The sequence below is a fragment of the Schistocerca americana genome, chromosome 3 (genome assembly GCF_021461395.2).
Source record: "Schistocerca americana isolate TAMUIC-IGC-003095 chromosome 3, iqSchAmer2.1, whole genome shotgun sequence".
Taxonomy (NCBI): Eukaryota; Metazoa; Arthropoda; class Insecta; order Orthoptera; family Acrididae; genus Schistocerca; species Schistocerca americana.
The window spans coordinates 142,146,654-142,167,970 of record NC_060121.1 but is presented as its reverse complement, the minus strand read 5'-3'; positions in this window follow the sequence as shown (position 1 = coordinate 142,167,970).

The window sequence follows — 21,317 nt, the reverse complement described above, 5'->3', positions numbered from 1 at the left end:
CATAACGAATTCTATGTCCGTTATATCACTATGTTCTGCTATTGAGTTACCCTGTACGCATCTGACGAGAAATACTTTTCTTCTTTGGATTTCACTTCACTGACCCCCACTATATCTAAATTGAATCTTTGCATTTCCCTTTTAAAATTTTCTAGCTCCCCTACCACGTTCAAACTTGTGACATTCCGCCCCGACTCATAGAACGTTATCCTTTCGTTGGTTATTCAATCTTTTCCTCATGATCACCAACCCCTTGGCAGTCCCCTCCCAGAGATCCGAACTGTGGCTATTCTGGAATCTTTTGCCAACGGAGAGATCACCATGATATTTTTCTGTCCTGTGTCTCTAAAACATTGCCCTGGGGCGTGGGTGTGTGTGTTGTCTTTAGCGTGAGTTAGTTTAAGTAGTGTGTAAGTCTAGGGACCGATGACCTCAGCAGTTTGGTCCCTTAGGAATACACATACATTGGAACATTTTTGAAAAGAAAAGAATCTATTTTGCGCGTTCTGCCTCTTCGGTGACTTTACGACGCAACAAAGCGACAAAAGGCAGAAATTACTGCACTCAAATTTTTTGCTCAGGCAACCTGTATCAAAGTTAGGAGATTTAGTATTCTGATAGATTTAGTATTCCGATCAGGATAGGCTACAGAACAGTGTTAGTTTACCTAATTTTCTTTCGCCGGAAAAACGTTCATAATCTCATTTCCGTTTCACTTCCGCTAACTCATCCACAGTCTGTTGAACGCCCTATGATATAAAGAGAGGCAAAAATGTGAAGCAATAAACATTATGCTATTTTGTCATTGCTAGGATTCACTGATAGTTTAATTTTGTTGAAGCAGTCAAGCTACAGGGAACAGTCCATTGCGTCCCCATCATGAGTCCTTTATCCTTCTAAAGCAGCGGCGCGGTGTGTCCGCGCGGTTTGAGGCGCCATGTCACTGACTGCCCGGCCCCACCCGCCAGAGGTTCGAGTCCCCCCTCGCGCGTGGGTGTGTGTGTGTGTGTTGTTCTTATCATAAGCTAGTTTAAGTAGTGTGTAGGTCTAGGGACTGATGACCTCAGCAGTTTGGTCCCTTAGGAATTCACACACACATTTTCTAAACTACTCCCACCCAATATTTGAAAATCGCTCTACGTTGTGATGAATTTATCAGTTTTTGCTTTGTTCTCCTAATATTTAACTAGTACATATCACTAAAAGTATTGAAGTATAAAATGAAACCCCACAAATGTCAAAAGTCCTCTTGCAATTCTGAAACACAAAATTCACATTTTCTTTTTCTACTTCGAAAGGTGATTGAATAGTCAATTAACTAGACGAAAATTTGCTGTATTGTGCAAAAAAATGTACGTTTCATAAATAAGAAAGTACACTACACCCTAATATCCACTGAATACAATGCATTTTGATTCAATAAGATTCCTGCCGTATAAAACGCCAGTAGTTTTTCCGGTAATCCTTCAGATGTTCTAAAAGCAGTTTTCCCTTGTTAGACGATTCATTGTGCTCAGAGTTTCTTATGCAGAAATTCGTTCAGTACAACGTTTGTCTCACACGTTACCGACGCTTTTGTTCCATTAGTAAATGTCCCTATTTTTTGTGCATCTAAGTGTGTTTTTTGTTTGCGTTTTGTACCTTTTCACAGGCAGCGTAAAAAGTAAATTACATGTCATGCACAATTATGCAGACGATGATTGTCAGTGTACTGTGCATGGGATGTGATTCCCGTTTTATAGAGGGTTATTCGTAAGCATCTCTGGGATTTCATGAGACGGCTGAGTGAAAAGCACAACATATGCGGAAAAGAAACACGTCAGTGGAGACAGCACCTCTCTGCCTTTAAAAGTTACATTCAGCTTGAGTACTGGCCTTACAAACGAACTGCCCAGTAACTCACTACAGCAGTCCGCTTTTCACATCTATCCATTGGGTTGCCTATCTGCAGGCGTGAACTGATTCGATGCGACATGACGGAGCGGATGATGTGTCTACGTGCCTTGACACGCCTGTCCCGGAGTGCAACAACGCCAGGGCGTGTATTACGAATCGAAACTTGTGAAGATACACTATCCAGTGATATGCGTCACTTTTTTTAATGTCGATTAGTTTTCGTGTGATAATCTTCTCGAACGCCGATGGTACTTCTGAATTAAACACGAACCGTATGTAAGGATGTGGTAGGCACATCTTTTTATGCACTTGAGAATGAACAGTCTTGAAACTAGGCAGATGAGGTAAATAAAGTAACCATTTAGAATAACAGCCTGGTGAAAACGATTATTGTTTTTTAATTTGCCGAGCCAGTGTCATCCAAACTGAATATGTGAATGAGACGTAGAAAAATGGAAAAACAGAAATGGTTCTGTGCATTAAATAAATGTTTAAAGTTCCGTATCTCAATCGGTTAAAACGCAATCATATAGGATCATTTCGTTATCAGTCCGACTGTATGTCTATCTGCCTGTCCGACAGTTAAGACCCTTTTGTCTCAAGAACAGTTAGAGGTATCTAGTCGAAATTTATGTCATATATTAAGGTCTATGGTCACTACGCAGTGTAAATTTTTAAGCTTCTAAGTCAATGACATGAATATTTTTTGGTACTCGCAAACTCACTCTTATAAACCTATAGACGACTTCCTGCTGACCTAGAACCACGGAATTTGGCAAGAAGCAAGGTTTTACTGTACGAGTGAAGGAAAAATTCCGAAAATTGTTAATTTGTATTTATATCACATTAAAATATTTTTTGCGCTTAGAACGTTGCACTGAATTCGGAGCCCGTCAAAAATATCAGAATTGTAGGGATTTTGATCTGATTTTCAACAATAGGAAGACTGATTCATGAGGAAGGTTTGTGCACGTAATTTACAAACACACTGAAACGCCCAAGAAACTGATATAGGCGTGCTTATTCAAATATAGAGGTATGTAAACAGGCGGAATACTGCCCGGCGGTCAACAACGCCTATATAAAAAACAAGTATCTGGCGCAGTTATTACATCGGTTACTGCTGCTACAATGGCAGGTTATCAAAATTTAAGCCAGTTTCAACGTGGTGTATAGTCGGCGTACGAGCGATGGCACACAGCATCTCCGAGGTAGCGATCAAGTGAGGATTTTCCTGTGCGATCATTTCACGAGTGTCCATTGAATATGAGGAATGAGGTAAAGTATCAAATCTCCGACATAGCCGCGGCCGGAAAAAGATACTGCAAGAATGGGACTAACGATGACTGAAGAGAATCGTTAAACGAGATAAAGTGCAATCTTCCCGCAAATTGCTACAGATTTCAATACTGCGCTATCAACAAGTGTCAGCGTGCGAAACATTCAACGAAACATCATCGATACGAGCCTTCGGAGCAGAAGGCCCACTCGTGTACCCTTGATGAGCTATACGTCTCGCCTGGGCCAATCAGCTCTGAAATTGAACTGTTGATGACTGGGAGCATGTTGCCTGGTCGGACGACTCCCGTTACAAATTGTATCGAGCGGACGGGCGTGTACGGGTATGGAGACAGCCACATGAATCCATGGACGCTGCATTTCAGCAGGGGACTGTTCAGTTTGGTGGGGGCTGTGCAATGATGCGGGACGTGTGCAGTTGGAATATGAGACCGCTGATACGTCTAGATACGTCTCTGACAGGTGACACGTACGTAAGGATCCTGTATAATCACCTGCATCCATTCACGTCCAATATGCATTCTTATGGACTTGGGCAATTCCAGCAGAACATTGCGACACCCCACACGTCCAGAATCGCTACAGACTGGCTCCACTTTCCACCAACTCACCAGACATGAACATTGTTGAGCATATCTGGGATGCCTTGCAAGACACTGTTCATAAGAGACCTCTATCCCCTCGTACTCTTACGGATTTATGCACAGCCCTCCAGCAATATTTCAGAAGTTAGTTTATTCCATGCCACGTCGTCTTGCGGCAATTCTGTGTGCTCGCAGGTGCCCTACACGGTATTAAGCAGCTGTACTAATTTCTCTGGCCCTTCAGTGTAATTCCAAAATTAATAAAATATATGAAAAATTACGGTAGCAAAGAAGAAAATACACAAAAAATTTAAGCTTCAAATTAAAACAAAAAAATGGTTCAAATGGCTCTGAGCACTATGGGACTCAACTGCTGAGGTCATTAGTCCCCTAGAACTTAGAACTAGTTAAACCTAACTAACCTAAGGACATCACAAACATCCATGCCCGAGGCAGAATTCGAACCTGCGACCGTAGCGGTCTTGCGGTTCCAGACTGCAGCGCCTTTAACCGCACGGCCACTCAAATTAAAACATTCTTGAAAAACCTGTATTTGCTGAGACGGATATTTCGTCAGTATCGATGTCAATAACAAGCAAAAACTGTCTACATTCTCGTTTCTCGGGGTGGATGAATAACATACATACTATATATAGAGGGATATTTTTCATCTTCGAGAACCAAACAACTGTGGTATCTGTTAAAATTTAGTTTGTAACGTAATCGCAGATATATTTAATAACAATAAGAGTGCTTTCTAGACATATTTACCAATCCTAACTGTGTTTATCATGTAATCTGTGTATTAAACTATTTATGCGTCCAGGTACTTCCCGTTTGCAGCCATACTGGAAAAAGTTACTGCTAGTATCTCACCCCGATGTCTACGTAAGACCATATTTTCTTTGGGGTAAGATGGACAGCCGTTTACTTTCTGTACATTTATTGATTAGCGGACGATGCAGAGAAATTAATAAAACATGTTAAGAGAACGAACATTCTTGGTGGATCTGGCACCTCAGAGCCCAACACACTTACTGAATCTGTAATCGCAGAAATGGTATCTAAAGCTAGTGTAGCAGTTAAAGCAGAGACTTCAGATAAAGCAGATACTCCTGCCTCATTTGAAACGACTGTACTGATAGCAGTTTTGGGAACACCAAAGAAGACGAATAAAACAGCGTCGCTGTTGACAGACCAGGAAATGTGATTCACATGGCTCTAAGCACTGTGGGACATAACATCTGAGGTCTTCAGTCCCCTAGACTTAGAACTATTTAAACCTAACTAACCTAAGGACATCACACACATCCATACCCGAGGCAGGATTCGAATCTGCGACCGTACCAGCAGCGCGGTTGCGGACTGAAGCGCCTAGAACCGCTTGGCCACAGCGGCCGGCTAGGCCAGGAAATCAAACGAAACTCGAATGCAGTGCATTAGAAAGGAATTGACGCCAAAGGGAAGTCCTCGAACCACGAAACGAGGGTGAAAAGAGAAAACGATTGCTGAAGACAATGTCTGTATTGTCTGTAACGGAAAATGTTTCGAAAAAAACCGGATAGCAAGTGAACTTGATTCGGTGCATTTACTGTAAGAGCAGCTTCAAAAATCATACACAGATGGAGTAGATACGAGGGTCGGTCAAAAAGTAATGCCTCCCATTTTTTTTCTACTTAAAGAAATTAAGTTAAGTGAAAAATTTGAATTTGGCGCCATTCCTCAAACCTTCTTCTGCAATCCACTGCAGTAGTAACTTTCTGTGTCAACAGGTGGCAGCACAGCAGAAGTTTGTAAGATGGCCGACATCGATGTTCGTTTGAGACAGCGTTGTGTGATTGAATTCTTGAATGCAGAAGGTGAAACGCCCATACGCATTCATGAAAGACTGAAGAAGGTGTATGGTGTTGTGACAGTGGATGTCAGCACTGTTAGACGATGGGTTCGTCGTTGTAAGGAAGCTGAAGCGCAAACACCGTTCACTGACGAAAAGCGGAGCGGCAGGCCGGTGAGTGCAGTGACTCCACACAACATTCAGCAAGTTGATGACATCATTCGTGGTGACCGTCGGGTGACTGCAGATGAAGTGTGTCGCATTATTTCTCTTAGTAAAGGCAGTGTGATCACGATTATTAAACAATTGGGGTACTCAAAAGTTTGTGCACGGTGGGTTCCAAGAATGTTAACCGATCAGAATAAAGAGGCAAGGAAAACAATAGCTTCCCAACACTTGCAGCGCTTCCGTTTGGAGGGAGATGAGTTTCTGAAAAAAATTGTGACCGGGGACGAAACATGAGTGCATTTTTTTGAACCCGAATCAAGGAGGCAGTCAATGGAGTGGCGTCACACAAGCTCGCCGAGGAAGAAAAAATTCAAAACTGTGCGATCGGCAGGGAAAGTTATGGCAACAGTTTTCTGGGATACAGAGGGTGTGATTCTGGTTGATTTTTTGGAGCAGGGATGCACAATAAATTCTGTTCAATACGTCACAACCCTCAACAAACTTAAAGCACGTCTTCAGCGAGTTCGCCCAACAAAATCAATGGCAGATGTTCTTCTTTAGCATGACAATGCAAGACCACACACCAGTCGTCACACCTCTGACGAGATTGTCAAAATTGGATGGGAAGTTTTGCCTCATCCCCCATACAGCCCTGACCTGGCACCATCAGACTTCCATCTGTTCGGGCCACTAAAAGAAGCTCATCGTGGGATTCATTTTGAAGATGAGGAGGCCGTCAAAACATCCGTGCGTCAATGGCTTAGGAAGCAGAGCTGTGATTTTTACCGTGCTGGGATACATGCCCTTGTTCAAAGATGGACCAAAACTGTAGAGATGGGCGGAGATTACATTGAAAAATGACAAAATGATCCTCAATGTTGTGGTTTTCAACCTATGTAATTGCATTTAAATTTCCTGACAATTAAACGTAGAAAAAAAATAGGAGGCATTACTTTTTGACTGACCCTCGTATATGCAAAAATTGGCTTAAAAACAGTAAATATCAAACGTAGGACGGCAAGTGATTGCAATACAAACCTTTACTTTGTATTACGTGACGGTATAACGTATAAATATTATAAGGTGTATGTATGTGTGTGTGTGCCTTCATGAGTGTGTGTGTGTTTGTGTGTGTGTATGTGTGTCTGTGTGTGTTTTCCGCATCTCCTCCTAAATCGCTGGATCGATTTCAACCGATTTTGATACACACATCGCCCTCAATCAGGTAACAATTGCTGTAGGGGTAAGAACCACGTAGCTATCGTAGGTTAGGAAATACGTCATAAAGTATGAGATGCGTGAAAAATTGCTGCAAAATGCAAGACGATTAAATTTATTACTTCTCTGCTGCTAAGTCTATTGACAATAAATTTCCTAGACAGGGTCCCCATAAAATGCTGCTAAAGGCGCCTTCAAAATTATATCATCGTGCCACACTTATACGAGGGTTATTCCAAAAGTAAGGTCCGATCGGTCGCGAAATGGAAACGACTATGAAAATCCGATAAAGCTTTGCACAGATGTGTTGGGTAGTGTCTCTAGTATAACCCCAGTTAGCATCACGTCGCTCTTCTCATTTCTGAGCTCGCAGTGAGTGCGTAAAGATGTCTAGAAAATAGTGTCTGCCACCAAGTACGAGGGCCTGGTGAGAAATTTCGCCTGAAGCTATGCAGCCAACATTACATAACTGTCGTGCTGTTTCGTCTTCACGACAATTCTCAGCCGCATTCTGCAGGGGCAATGAAGATGCTCCTGCATCGTTTTCAAATGGAAATGTTAGATTACCCACAATACAGTCCGCAATTGTCTCCCCCTGAGTTTCATCTCTGGTCACATGAACCGCTGTCTTTGAAGACAACATTTTGACACAGACAACGAGGTGTAGGCCAGCGTGGAGAATTGGCGGAAAGCACTGGCGGCTGCCTTCTATGATGAGGCTATTGAAAAGTTGGTACAACGCTATGACAAAAGTCTAAGTCAGAACGGCGACTACGTAGAGAAGTAGCTGAAAGGTGTAGCTAATTGTTACAAGTAAAACATTTCTGATGTTCACTGTGGTTTCAATTTGGAAATCAATCGGACCTTACTTTTGGAATAACCCTCGTATATCAAGAGATATGACGTTATTAATTCTGGGACGCGTGGAAAAAAGGCCGCATTAAGTTCTGATACATTTATTCTTTACTACTAAGACACTCCTACGGTTGAGTCAGCTTAAGGATATCCCCGAGATCTGTCAACTGCGAAGCGCAAAACGGATTTAGGCCAAAACAGTAGCCGTCTATAGAGCTATGGACTGGCGTTACCATACAGACGTTAACAATATCACGTTGCAGACACGCAAAGAAGCAGCGCCCAGCGTACAGATACTGTATGGGATCATCTCACACCGTGTCTACTGCGGCAGTAAATATAAGATTTTATTTCCAAAGGAAAACTGGTAAAATGAATAACCGGGCAACAAAGAGTTTGTCAGCTAGTATGTAATGAAACTGATGATAGCGTCAAATTTATTATCCCATCTAACCCCGACCTTTCGGGTGATAAGTATTGTAGTCCAACACGTTAAAAAAATTAATGCAAACCATGACATTTACGAATTTATCATGTACATCCGTATTGAGTTTGAAGAAATCTTTCCAAACATGTGTGACTATACACTGAAGAGACGAAGAAACTAGTACACCAGCCTAACGTAGCGTAGGGCCTCCGCGAGCACGCAGAAGTGCCGCAATACGACGTGGCATGGTTCAAATGGTTCAAATGGTTCTGAGCACTATGGGACTTAACTTCTGTGGTCATCAGTCCCCTAGAACTTAGAACTACTTAAACCTAACGAACCTAAGGACATGACACACATCCATGCCAGAGGCAGGATTCGAACCTGCGACCGTAGCAGTCGCGCGGTTCCGGACTGAGTGCCTTAACCACGAGACCACCGCGGCCGGCCGACGTGGCATGACTTCGACTAATGTCTGAGGTAGTGCTGTAGGGAACTGACACCATGAATCTTGCAGGTCTGTCCGTAAATCCCTAAGAGTTCGAGGGGGTACGTTGCAAAGCATCCAGAGATATACTACATAATGTTCATATGTGGGGAGTTTCGTGGCCAGTGGAAGTGTTTATACTCAGAAGAGTGTTCCTGGAGCCACTCTGTAGCAATTCTGTGGGTGAGGGGTGTCGCATTGTTCTGCCCGAATTGCCCAAGTCCGTCGGAACGTACAATGGACATGAATGGATGTAGGTGATCAGACAGGATGCTTACGTAAGTATGACTTGTCAGAGTCGTATCTAGAAGTATCAGGGGCCCCATAACACTCAAATTGCACTCGCCCCACGCCATTACAGAGCCTTCCCCAACAGTCCGTTGCTGACATGCAGGGTACATGGATTTATGGTCTCCATACCCGTACACGTCCATCCGCTCGATACAATTTTAAACGAGACTCGTCCGGCCAGGCAACTTGTTTCCAGTCATCAACAGTCCAATGTCGGTACTGGTAGGCCCAGGCTAGGCATAAAGCTTTGTGTCGTGCGGTCAGCAATGGTGTAGAAGTGGACCTTCGGCTCTGAAAGCGAATATCGATGATGTTTCATTGAACTGTTCGGACGTTGACACTTGTTGATAGCCCAGCATTGAAATCTGCAGCAATTTGCGGAAGGGTTGCCCTTCCGTCACGTTGAACGATTCTCTTCAGTCATCGTTGATCCCGTTCTTGCAGGATCTTCTTCGGGCCGCAGAGATGTTGGAGATTTGTTGTTTCACCGGATTCCTGATGTTCACGGTTCACTCGTGAATTGGTCGTGGATAATCCCCCCTTCATCGCTATCTTGGAAATGCTGTGTCCCGTCGTTCGTGCGCCGACTATAGCACTGCGTTCAAACTCATATAAATATTGATAACCTGCCATTGTAGCAGCAGTAACCGATCTAACAACTGCGCCACACACTTTTTTTGTCCTATATAGGCGTTGCCGACAGCAGTGCCGTATTCTGCCTGTTTACATGTCTCTGCATTTGAGTATGCATGTCTATACCAGTTTGCCGGCCGGAGTGGCCGTGCGGTTCTAGGCGCTACAGTCTGGAGCCGAGCTGCCGCTACAGTCGCAGGTTCGAATCCTGCCTCGGGCATGGATGTGTGTGATGTCCTTAGGTTAGTTAGGTTTAATTAGTTCTAAGTTCTAGGCGACTGATGACCACAGAAGTTAAGTCGCATAGTGCTCAGAGCCATTTCTATACCAGTTTCTTTGGCGCTTCAGTGTATTTCGTTTTGAAAATAACAGAATACCGACGATGAAAACCGAAAAGCATGGCATCTTCCGCCGACGTACTGAAATTACGAGGATCACTCCAAAGAAATGCACACTATTTTTTTTAAATCCATCTTTTATTCTACATGTTTGAAAGTTTTACAGTGTGTAGATACTTCCTTTAGGAACAATATTTTCATTTCTCCATATAATTTACATCCCTCTCAACTGCCTTACGCCATCTTGGAACCAGCGCCTGTATACCCGCACGGTAAAATTCTGCTCCAACCTGTTGGAGCCACTGTTTGGCAGCGTGCACAAGGGAGTCATCATCATAAAACCTTGTTCCACGAAGAGAGTCAGTCTCCCAAAGAGATGTTAATCACAAGGAGCCAGGTCAGGAGTGTAAGGTAGGTGTTTCAGTGTTGTCCATCCGAGTTTTGTGATCGCTTGGTTTTTTGACTGACATGTGGCCGTGCATTGTCGCGCAACACCAAAACATCCTGCTTTTGCCGAAGTGGTCGAACACGACTCAGTCGAGCTTGAAGTTTCTTCAGTGTCGTCACATATGCATCAGAATTTATGGTGGTTCCACTTGGCATTATGTCCACAAGCAAGAGTCCTTCGGAATCGAAAAACGCTGTAACCATAACTTTTCCAGCAGAAGGTGTGGTTTTGAATTTTTTTTTTTTCTTGGGTGAATGCCACTCCATTGACTGTGGTTCAAATGGCTCTGAGCACTATGGGACTCAACTGCTGAGGTCATTAGTCCCCGAGAACTTAGAACTAGTTAAACCTAACTAACCTAAGGACATCACAAACATCCAGGCCCGAGGCAGGATTCGAACCTGCGACCGTAGCGGTCTTACGGTTCCAGACTGCAGCGCCTTTAACCGCACGGCCACTTCGGCCGGCTCCATTGACTGTCTCTTCGTCTCTGGTGAAAATTGATGGAGCCATGTTTCATCACCTGTCACAATTCTTCCAAGAAATTCATCTCCACCATTCTCGTACTGTTCCAAAAGTTCGCTGCATACCGATTTTCTTGTTTCTTTGTGAGCCACTGTCAACATGCTGGGAACCTACCTGCCACCAACCTTTTTTAACGCCAACACTTTCAGTATTCTGCAAACACTTCCTTCCCCTATCCCAACGTAGCGTGACAATTCGTTCACTGTGATGCGTCTCTCAGCAGTCACCAATTCTTTAACTCTCTGCATATTGTCTGGAGTGTGTACAGTACGAGGCCTGCCGCTGCGAGGACAACTCTCAATATTGCCGTGCCCGCTTTCATCACGTAACCTGCTCGCCCACCGACTAACTGTACTGCGATCGACAGCAGCATCTCCAAATACATTTTTCAACCTCTTGTGGATGTTTCCCACTGTCTCGTTTTCACAGCACAGGAATTCTATGACAGCACGTTGCTTCTGACGAACGTCCAGTGTAGCAGCCATCTTGAAGACATGCTGTGACGGCGCCACTCGCGGGAACAGGTTGAACTAAATTTGAAAACTAGCGGGAAGGATGTATCTACCAGGTGTACCGGTATGAAATGGCGTTAAAATACAAATGTGTCGATAGGGAACATTTATTGTGAACAAGCCTTAATTTTTTTATTTGGTTGGTATGACGTCTGTCAAAGATATTTAGTACACATCAAGTCATGGAACAAAAAATATATGTTTTCATCGTGTTCACAATGTCGAATTTTGTACCAGAAAGTGATTTCAATTGAAAAAAAAGTGCTGCAGAGTCGTATCGAATGCTTGTCGAGGCATATGGTGATCGTGCTCTATCAGAAGCAACATGCAAAAGATGGTTTCAACGGTTCAGAAATAATGATATTGATGTAAGAAATGAAGAACGTGGAAGACCACCAATAAAGTTCGAAGACGCCGAATTACAAGCAATATTGGATGAAGACTGAGTGAGAAGCAAATAGCAGCAATGCTAAATGTTGCACAAAAAACAATTTCTGACCGTTTGAAAGCTATGGGAAAGAGCCAAAAGTGTGGAAAATGGGTGCCATATGAATTGAATGAAAGACAGATGTAAAACCGAAAAACCATTTGTCAAATTCTGCTTCAAAGACATGAAAGAAAATCAGTTCTACATCAAATTGTTACTGGCGATGAAAAATGGATTTATTTTAAGAATTCTAAACGGGAAAAACGATGGGTTAATCCGGGACAACGATCAACATCAACTGCAAAACCAGATCGATTCGGCAAGAAGACAACGCTCTGTGTTTGTTGGAATCAGAAAGGTGTGGTGTGTCATGAGCTTCTAAAACCCGGTGTAACTGTGAATACTAATCGCTACAGACAATAAATGATTAATTTGAATTGTGCATTGATCGCAAAAAGGCCAGAATGGGCCAGAAGATATGGCAAAGTAATTTTTTCACACGACAATGCACCTGCACACAAAGCAAAACTGGTCCAGGATACAATCAAAATACTTGGCTGCGAGCTGCTAGCCAACCCGCCGTATTCACCAGACTTGGCCCCTTCCGACTATCATTTGTTTTTATCAATGGGGACACGCACTGGCTGATGAACACTTCGATTCCTACGAAGAAGTCGAAAATTGGGTGTCTGATTAGTTTGCTTCAAAAGAGAAACATTTCTTTTGGTGTGGTGTCCACAAATTGTCAGAAAGATGGTCAAAATGTATAGAAAGCGATGGTCAGTACTTTGAATAAAATGTTTTTACTTTTCAATTGAAAATTATTGTTTCATTTTCACAAAAAACGCTAATTTCATACAGGTACACCTGGTACATACTGTAAAACTTTCACACATGCAGAATGAAAACTGTATTTTTACAGAAATAGTGTGCATTTGTTTTGGAGTGACCCTTGCACTTTCTACATCTACATCTACATCCATACTGCGCAAGCCACCTGACGGTGTGTGGCGGAGGGTACCTTAAGTACCCCTATCGGTTCTCCCTTCTATTCCAGTCTCGTATTGTTTGTGGAAAGAAGGATTGTCGGTATGCCTCTGTGTGGGCTCTAATCTCTCTGATTTTATACTCATGGCCTCTTCGCGAGATATACGTAGGAGGGAGCAATATACTGCTTGACTCCTCGGTGAAGGTATGTTCTCGAAACTTCAACAAAAGCCCGTACCGAGCTACTGAGCGTCTCTCCTGCAGAGTCTTTGTAACAACAACGACGCTGTACTATTGTACATATAAGTAAATTTTTTTCCATCTGATTTTTCGATAAATTAGTGTAATTGATGTTCTGATTTCATTTCTTTTTTGTTTCATGCCATTATGTTAAGGAAACTGTAAACAATTTTCAATGTGAATATTAATGTTTTATGTCAAATGTCAAGCAATATTGTAATAGAATTGAAAGGTAACAAATGTTGAAACTGTTGTAAGATGTTTAAAATTGTAACTGTGCGTCTGGTCCATACGTAGGCAATGTGTTAGAATATGTAGAATGTTAAACCTCGGGTGAATACCCGATCTGTCAGGGAGCGGTAAAAGGTGGATGGCAGGCGAGCGCGGGGAAAATGCACGCGGGCACTGTACGGCACAACGGGCTCAGCAGTAGTAGTCGGAGTTGGGCATTGGCCTGAGCAACACGTTCTGGATCGAGGAGGCTCTCCTGGAAGACGTAGTTTCATTGAGCCTCGGGTATGCCGTTCCAACGCCCATACAGCATGGCAAAATTCCATAGGCACTAAACGGAAAAGTATTGCGACGCTATGAGGAAGTAAGTGCCGATACATCAAGAGCCATGGCTGTGGTTGTATGTGTGCTCTGTGCCTCGCCATCTCGCCGCCTGCCAACCGCCGCATCGATACGAACAGGTTGAAACTTTTAGTACTGTATTCATATGGACCAGTGTTACTTTTGTTCCATACTGTTCAATAACAACTTAAATTTTACCAGAACTTTCCTATCATTTAATTATCCTCACAACTAACCTAGACAGGGTCCTTTCCAAATGTTGTGCAATCCGAGTGTCACGGGATGAAAAATTAAAGTTTGTGTTAATAATAATTACTTGCAGACCTAACTATGTTAAAATGGTGTTCAAAGAACTGTTTTGTTAATGAACCAGTAAATGAATACCGAAGGTCTGACAAAGTTGAAAGATAGCGTTAATATGGATTTAGTAATGAAGTTTAATTATTTCGAGGCAAATATAAAGGTATTTCAATGAGTAGGGAATAAGATAAAAAGAGTAGTAACTCACATACTGGAAATCTTGAGCGCATAATAATTTCAGGAATTAATTTTTTTTAATACAGTGATCATAACAGTTTCAAGGTCTCTCTCCCCCCCCCCCCCCCATTTTTTTATTCATTTGTATTCTGAAGTGTTCTAAATTGATTTGACCAGCAAAAGTTAAAGTCAATATAAAAGCCAAAATTTATCAGTGTTTTATCTTTATTAAAATTGACATTTTGTTTGTGGCTCGAAATTACTATTTCTAGGGTAACCTATGCCCGATTTTAATCAGGTCAATAGACAGTACGAAGTTTGGTAGTATACATTATGATGTGGTGTTATGTATTCATGGTTTTTCCATATCAGTACAGAAAGTGAAACTCTCAGTTCAGTAGATTTTCTGGTTCTAAAATTCTACTATATTATGCAGTGTTACTACTTGTTACTTTGCACGAATATCTGCCAACTAGTACAGGGAAGAAACTCAGTTAATGCCTAATTAGGCTGGCGACCGTATTATTAACAACTGGTAGCATCTTCTGTGTTGCTTTTTTGTCCGTCCTGACGTGTAGTTGCATTTCGGACTTATTTGACGTATCATTGTTATTACAGAGTGGGTGTAAGTCTGATTTGCCACCATTCAGGTACACGCGGTCAATATCTATACAAAATTCCTGTCTCGTAAGGTAAACCCCACTCACTTACCATAGTACAGGCTTTAATGAGTATTGTGTGCTCCAAGCGCACGTTACATCTTCCACTGGAGTTTATCTATCATCTCCGTAACGCTTCCGCGATTACTAAATGATCCTGTAACGAAGCAGGCTGCTCTCCGTTGGATCTTCTCTATCTCTTCTATCAACCCTATCTGGTACGGATCCCACACCGGTGAGCAGTATTCAAGCAGTGGGCGAACAAGCGCACTGTAACCTACTTGCTTTGCTATCGGATTGCATTTCCTTAGGATTCTTGCAATGAATCTCAATCTAGCATCTGCTTTACCGACGATCAACTTTATATGATCATTCCATTTTAAATCACTCCTAATGCGTACTCCCAGATTATTCATGGAATTAACTGCTTCCAGTTGCTGACCTGCTATATTGTAGCTAAATGATAAGGGATCTTTCTTTCTATGTATTCGCAGCACATTACACTTGTCAACATTGAGATGCAGTTGCCATTCCCTGCACCATGCGTCAATTCGCTGCAAATCCTCCTGCATTTCAGTACAATTTTCCATTGTTACAACCTCTCGATATACCACGAAAAAAGCCTCAGTGAACTTCCGATAGCCGGCCGTGGTGGCCGCGCGGTTCTAGGCGCTCAGTCCGGAACCACGCGACTGCTACGATCGCAGGTTCGAATCCTACCTCGGGCATGGATGTGCGTGATGTCCTTAGGTTAGTTAGGTTTACGTAGTTCTAAGTTGTAGGGGACTGATGACCATAGAAGTTAAGTCCCATAGTGCTCAGAGCCATTTTAACCATTTTTTGAGCTTCCGATGTCATCCACAAGGTCATTTATGTATATTGTGAATAGCAACGGTCCTACGACACTCCCCTCCAGCACACCTTAAATCACTCTTACTTCGGAAAACTTCTCTCTATTGAGAATCACATGCTGCGTTCCGTTATCTAGGAACTCTACAATCCAATCACACAATTGGTCTGATAGTCCATATGCTCTTACTTTGTTCATTAAACGACTGTGGGGAGCTGTATCGAACGCCTTGCGGAAGTCAAGAAACACGGCGTCTACCTGGGAACCCGTGTCTATGGCCCTCTGAGTCTCGTGGACGAATAGCGAGAGCTGGGTTTCACACGATCGTCTTTTTCGAAACCCTCTCCAGAAAAGTCATTATACTCGAACTTTTGTACGGAAAACACCTAGTGCGAGTGCTACTCGCACTTGGCCAGTATTTCGTCACTAAGGCTAGACCTCGGAGCCACAGTGGTGGAGCGTAAGCCAGAGACTTGAAGTGCGTCCTGCCCTGCTCCGACGTGTCGCCGTCACATCGCCGCACGCTCTGCCCCGCTACGAGTGTCGTGGGAGGGAGAGGGCTACTAGGCCCCAGGCGATGCGACGCCTAAGCCGCAGCGGCGGCAGCTCTGCCGCCCCAGGCAGCCGCCACCCCCGCCGCCCCCACCTCCCGGCGCCGCCTTAAAGAGCGCCGACGTGCCGCCAACTACAGCCCCCGGCGCCGCCTCCGCTCTCGTTAGCGGCGCGCCGCCATGACAGCGATGACGCTCCAAGCCTCTTAGGCCGGCGCGGCGTCTCTGCCGCTCCCGGCCGCCAGGGCAGCGGACGTAGGACGTGCCGCCCCCGTGGGAGAGGCCCGCCTCCGCCCGCGCGGGGAGCTGTCGCTGCGTCGCGTCGTGAGAGGCAGAACCTCTTTAACTCCTGCCTGGGCGCCGGCTTACCGCCGACTTCATCCCGTTTCAGCTCCTCACCGCTTATGTTATTATCCGTCCCTTTTCGTTTTAAGTCATCCGTCTTTCGGCCGTTCTGAAGCAGTCCTCTTTTCCTCTCTTGTCCTAACCTTCTCATCTTCGTGCATTCTAAACCGACATCCAACAAATCTCTTTCTGATCTTCCTGTCTTCTATCTATCATCCCTTCTAGCCCATAGTAAATTATTCCAGGATGTCCAAGTAGATTTCTCATTAGAAACTCACACACAAACATGCGCGTACACACGCGGGCTGTTGTTTTACGGGAAGTTGTCGTTGTTCAGTAACTGCAGGAGGATACGACATGGCTTAGACATAATTTCTAGTTGGTGCGATGAATGGCAGCTTGCTCTAAATGTTGGAAAATGTAAATTAATGCAGATGAGTTGCAATAATAATCCTGTAGTGTTGAAAGGAGGATGAACATCACGAAAAGCAGAACGCAGGTAACGCGCGAACAGTAGACATACTGTGGTGTGCATACTGTAAGACCTTCAGTACACACACCATCAGATTATTTGACTTGTCGCTCTAACGAAGTAGGCGAGTGTCAGGAATATGTCTCATGGTCTTATCGTGGCGTGTTTATCTTCTGCCGTTAGGTCAGACGATAGAAATGCCACTTGCACGCTTAGAGTAGCAAATTGACAGTGACCGACTTTAAACAGAGCTTGATTAATTTTCACACACATTCATTAAAATAATAACAAGCATAAAAATTACTTAAATTGGTTCTGGATGCTATTTATAATTGACAATCTGAAGTTCCTTTGGTACTGGTACGTTAATTTTATTCTCACATATATCTCTGTGTGTATACATTTATCTACGTGGCTATGTACAGGAATGTGCTAATCTTATTAGGCGCAGACTGAAACTTGACTGTAGACTGGTACAGACAAATGTAGAACTCGTATAGACTGGTACAGACTAATGCAGACTGGTACAGACTGATGCAGACAAATGCAGACTGACTAATTGGAGGTCTGTACACTCGCTATAATACCTCGCGCGTTCATGTATCACTGCGCGAGTGTGACCCGCGAGGAGAAAAGGTTCTACGTTAGCAGCAATCTCATTCGCTGCGTTACATATTAATACGCGGATCGGCAGAAGCAGTATTAGGTCCGTCTCTATGGTAGCGCCATCTCGTAACGCGGAGACAGACGAGCGCTGCGCCTGCGCTGTTGTGCTTAGGCCATCTTCAGCCAAGTCTGAAGATGGCCTCGTAAGCCGAAAACCGGTTAACAATAAAAGTAATATTGTATAATAACAGCAAACTGGTGCTTTTCATTTACTACGTACGACCTGTTTTAAAACAACAGGTAACAATAAATAAATAAATAAATAAAAGCAGAACGAAGTTAATGGAATACTGTTATATTAAATCAGGTGGTGCTGAGGAAATTACATTAGGAAATGAGAATCTTAAAGTAGTTGATGAGTTTTGCTATTTCAGCTGAAAAATAACTGATTGCTGTCGAAGTAGGCAGGATATAGAATGTAGAATGGCAACGACAAGGAAAGCGTTTCTGAAGAAGATAAATTTGTTAACATCGAGTATAGATATAAGTGTCAGGAAGCCTTTCCTGAAACAATTTGTATGGAGTGTAGTCATGTATGAAAGTGAAACATTGACGATAAATGATTTAGACAAGAAGAGAATAGAACCTTTCGAAATGTGGTGCTACAGCAGAATGCTGAAGATTAGATGAGTAGGTCACTAATGAGGAGGTACTGAATAGAATTGGGAGAAGAGGAATTTATGGCACAACTTTACTAGAAGAAGGGATCGGTTGGTAGGACACGTTCTGAGGCATCAAGTGGTCACCAGTTTAGTATTGGAGTTAAGCGTGGAGGGTAAAACTCGTAGACGGAGACCAAGAGATGAATACACTAAACAGATTCAGAAGGATGTAGGTTGCATTACTTACTTGGGGATGAAGAAGCTGGCACAGGATAGAGTACCATGGAGAGCTGCGTCAAACCAGTCACGGTATTGAAGACCACAACGGCCACAACACAGTGTCTAAATGCAAAATTAATAGTATGCTGCTTGATACAGTCACCTATGGTTGGTTGGTTGTTTTGGGGAAGGAGACCAGACAGCGTGGTCATCGATCTCATCGGATTAGGGAATGACGGGGAAGGAAGTCGGCCGTGCCCTTTCAGAGGAACCATCCCGGCATTTGCCTGGAATGATTTAGGGAAATCACGGAAAACCTAAATCAGGATGGCCGGACGCGGGATTGAACCGTCGTCCTCCCGAATGCAAGTCCAGTGTCTAACCACTGCGCCACCTCGCTCAGTAGTCACCTATGGATTCGTATTCGGGAGGACGACGGTTTAAACCTGCGTCCGGGCATCTAGATTTATGGGTTCCATGATTTCCCTGAATCGCTCCAGGCTAATGCCGGGATGGTTACTTTGAGAGGCCGCGGCCGATTTTATTCCCCGTCCTTGACACAGTCCGAGCTTGTCCTCCGTTTCTAATGACCTCGAAGTCGACTGGGACCTTAAACCTAATCTTCCCTTTTATATATATATATATACTTACATTGATTAAATGTGTGAAATATCTAAGAGTAACTTTGAAAAGCGATAGGAGAAAGAACGAGCACGTAGGAAGGATAGTAGGGAAGGCGAATTGTCGACTTCGGTTTATTGCGAGAATTTGGGGAAAATGTGGTTCATTCGTTAAGGACATGGCTTGTAGAGCATTAGTTGCCCCATTATTGCGTACTTCCAAGTGTTTGGGATCTCTAGTAGAGCGCATTAAAGAAAGACTTCGCAGCCACTCAGAGGCTGGGTGCTAGATTTGTTACCGGTATGTTCCATCCATAAGCTTCGTAAAATCAAATGGAAATCCTCGGACGGAAGAAGGCGTTTTCTTTTCACGAAACGCTAGTGAGCAAAAGGAACCGACACTGGAAGCTGACATCAGATCTTTTCCACTGCGGCCAATATACGTTTCCCTTAAGAAAATGAAGATTTCGCGAAACACTGCTGAGAAAAAAGAATCGACATTTCAAGCTGACTGCAGATCGTATCCGCAGCCACCAATGTACATTTCACGTAAGACCACGAAGATAAGGGAACTGAAATTAGACATACAGACAGTAGTCTTCCCCAGTTCTATTGACGTGTGAAACAGGAAAGGAAATGGCTAGTGGTAATACAAGGTAACTTCCGCCATACTCCATACGGTGACTTGCGGAGTAACCATGTAGATGTAGATGCAGATGTAGGTATGGAATCAGGTGTCGTTTTTATTGCGAGACGTTGCATAAACTATATCGTAACAGTTCAGACAGACGGAAAAGAACGATGTTGTGTGGTAAACAGTATCTGTTGTTATCTTCTAGTGTCACATATCGTTCATTGAATCTTACTATTCAGACTCCAAATTCATATATTTCACTTACCAGTACATGACTCCAAATTATTGTAGCAGACGAAAATGAATAAATGAACTGGTTGGAAGGCAATAATGTATGTTCGAAAAACATTTAATCCTCGGTGGTGATCAAGTGGAAATGGAAGTAAAATATATAGAATAAATAAATATTTAATGCCACTGCAGTTCCACAGATCAAAAGAAGTTTTGCATCGCCCCAGTTCCCAGAACTCCTGAAGATAGACGTTTACTGTAGATATTGTATCACATTCACAGTCCCTTTGACTGTTCAGGGATGTCACTAAATCCGCCCAAAGATGCTAACAACAAAGCATGGGCAGCGCCTATTAGACGAGGGGGTCCGACAGCCGATCGGTTCCAGGAAGAAGATACACAGCTAGTGTTATCTGTAGTTCAACCATGCCTAGACGGTCAACACCGAAGTTCGATCGCGTCCGCATTTTTACTTTGTGCCAGGAAGGGATGTTGTTCGGACATGGACGAGATACAGAGAAACAGCAAAAGTGGATGACATGCCACGTTCATGCCTCCCAAGGGCTACTTCTGCAGTGGATGACCGCTACCTATGGGTTATGGCTCGGAGGAACCCTGACAGCAACGCCACCATGTTGAATAATGCTTTTCGTGCAGCCACAGGACGACGTGTTAAGACTCAAACTGTACGTAATAGGCTGCATGATGCACAACTATACTACCGACGTCCATGGCGAAGTCCATCTTTGCAACCATGACACCATGCAGAGCGGTACAGATGGGCCCAACAATATGCCGATTTGACCGCTCAGGATTATCATCAGGTTCTCTTCGCCGACGAATGTCGCATATGCCTTCAATCAGACAATCGTCGGAGACGCGTTTTGGAGGCAACCCGGTAAGGCTGAGCGCTTTAGACACACTGTCCAGCGATTGCAGCAAGATGGAGGTTCCCTCATGTTTTGGGGTGGCATTATGTGGGGCCGACGTACGCCTTTGGTGGTCATGGAAGGCGCCATAACGGCTGTACGATACGTGAATGCCATCCTCCGACCGATAGTGCAACCATATCGGCAAGATACTGGCGAGGCATTCGTCTTCGTGGACGACAGTTCCCGCCCTCATCGTGCACATCAATGACTTCCTTCAGGATAACGACATCGCTCGACTAGCGTGGCCAGGCCAGCCGCTGTGGCTGAGCAATTCTAGGTGCTTCAGTCCGGAACAGCGCTGCTGCTACGGTCGCAGG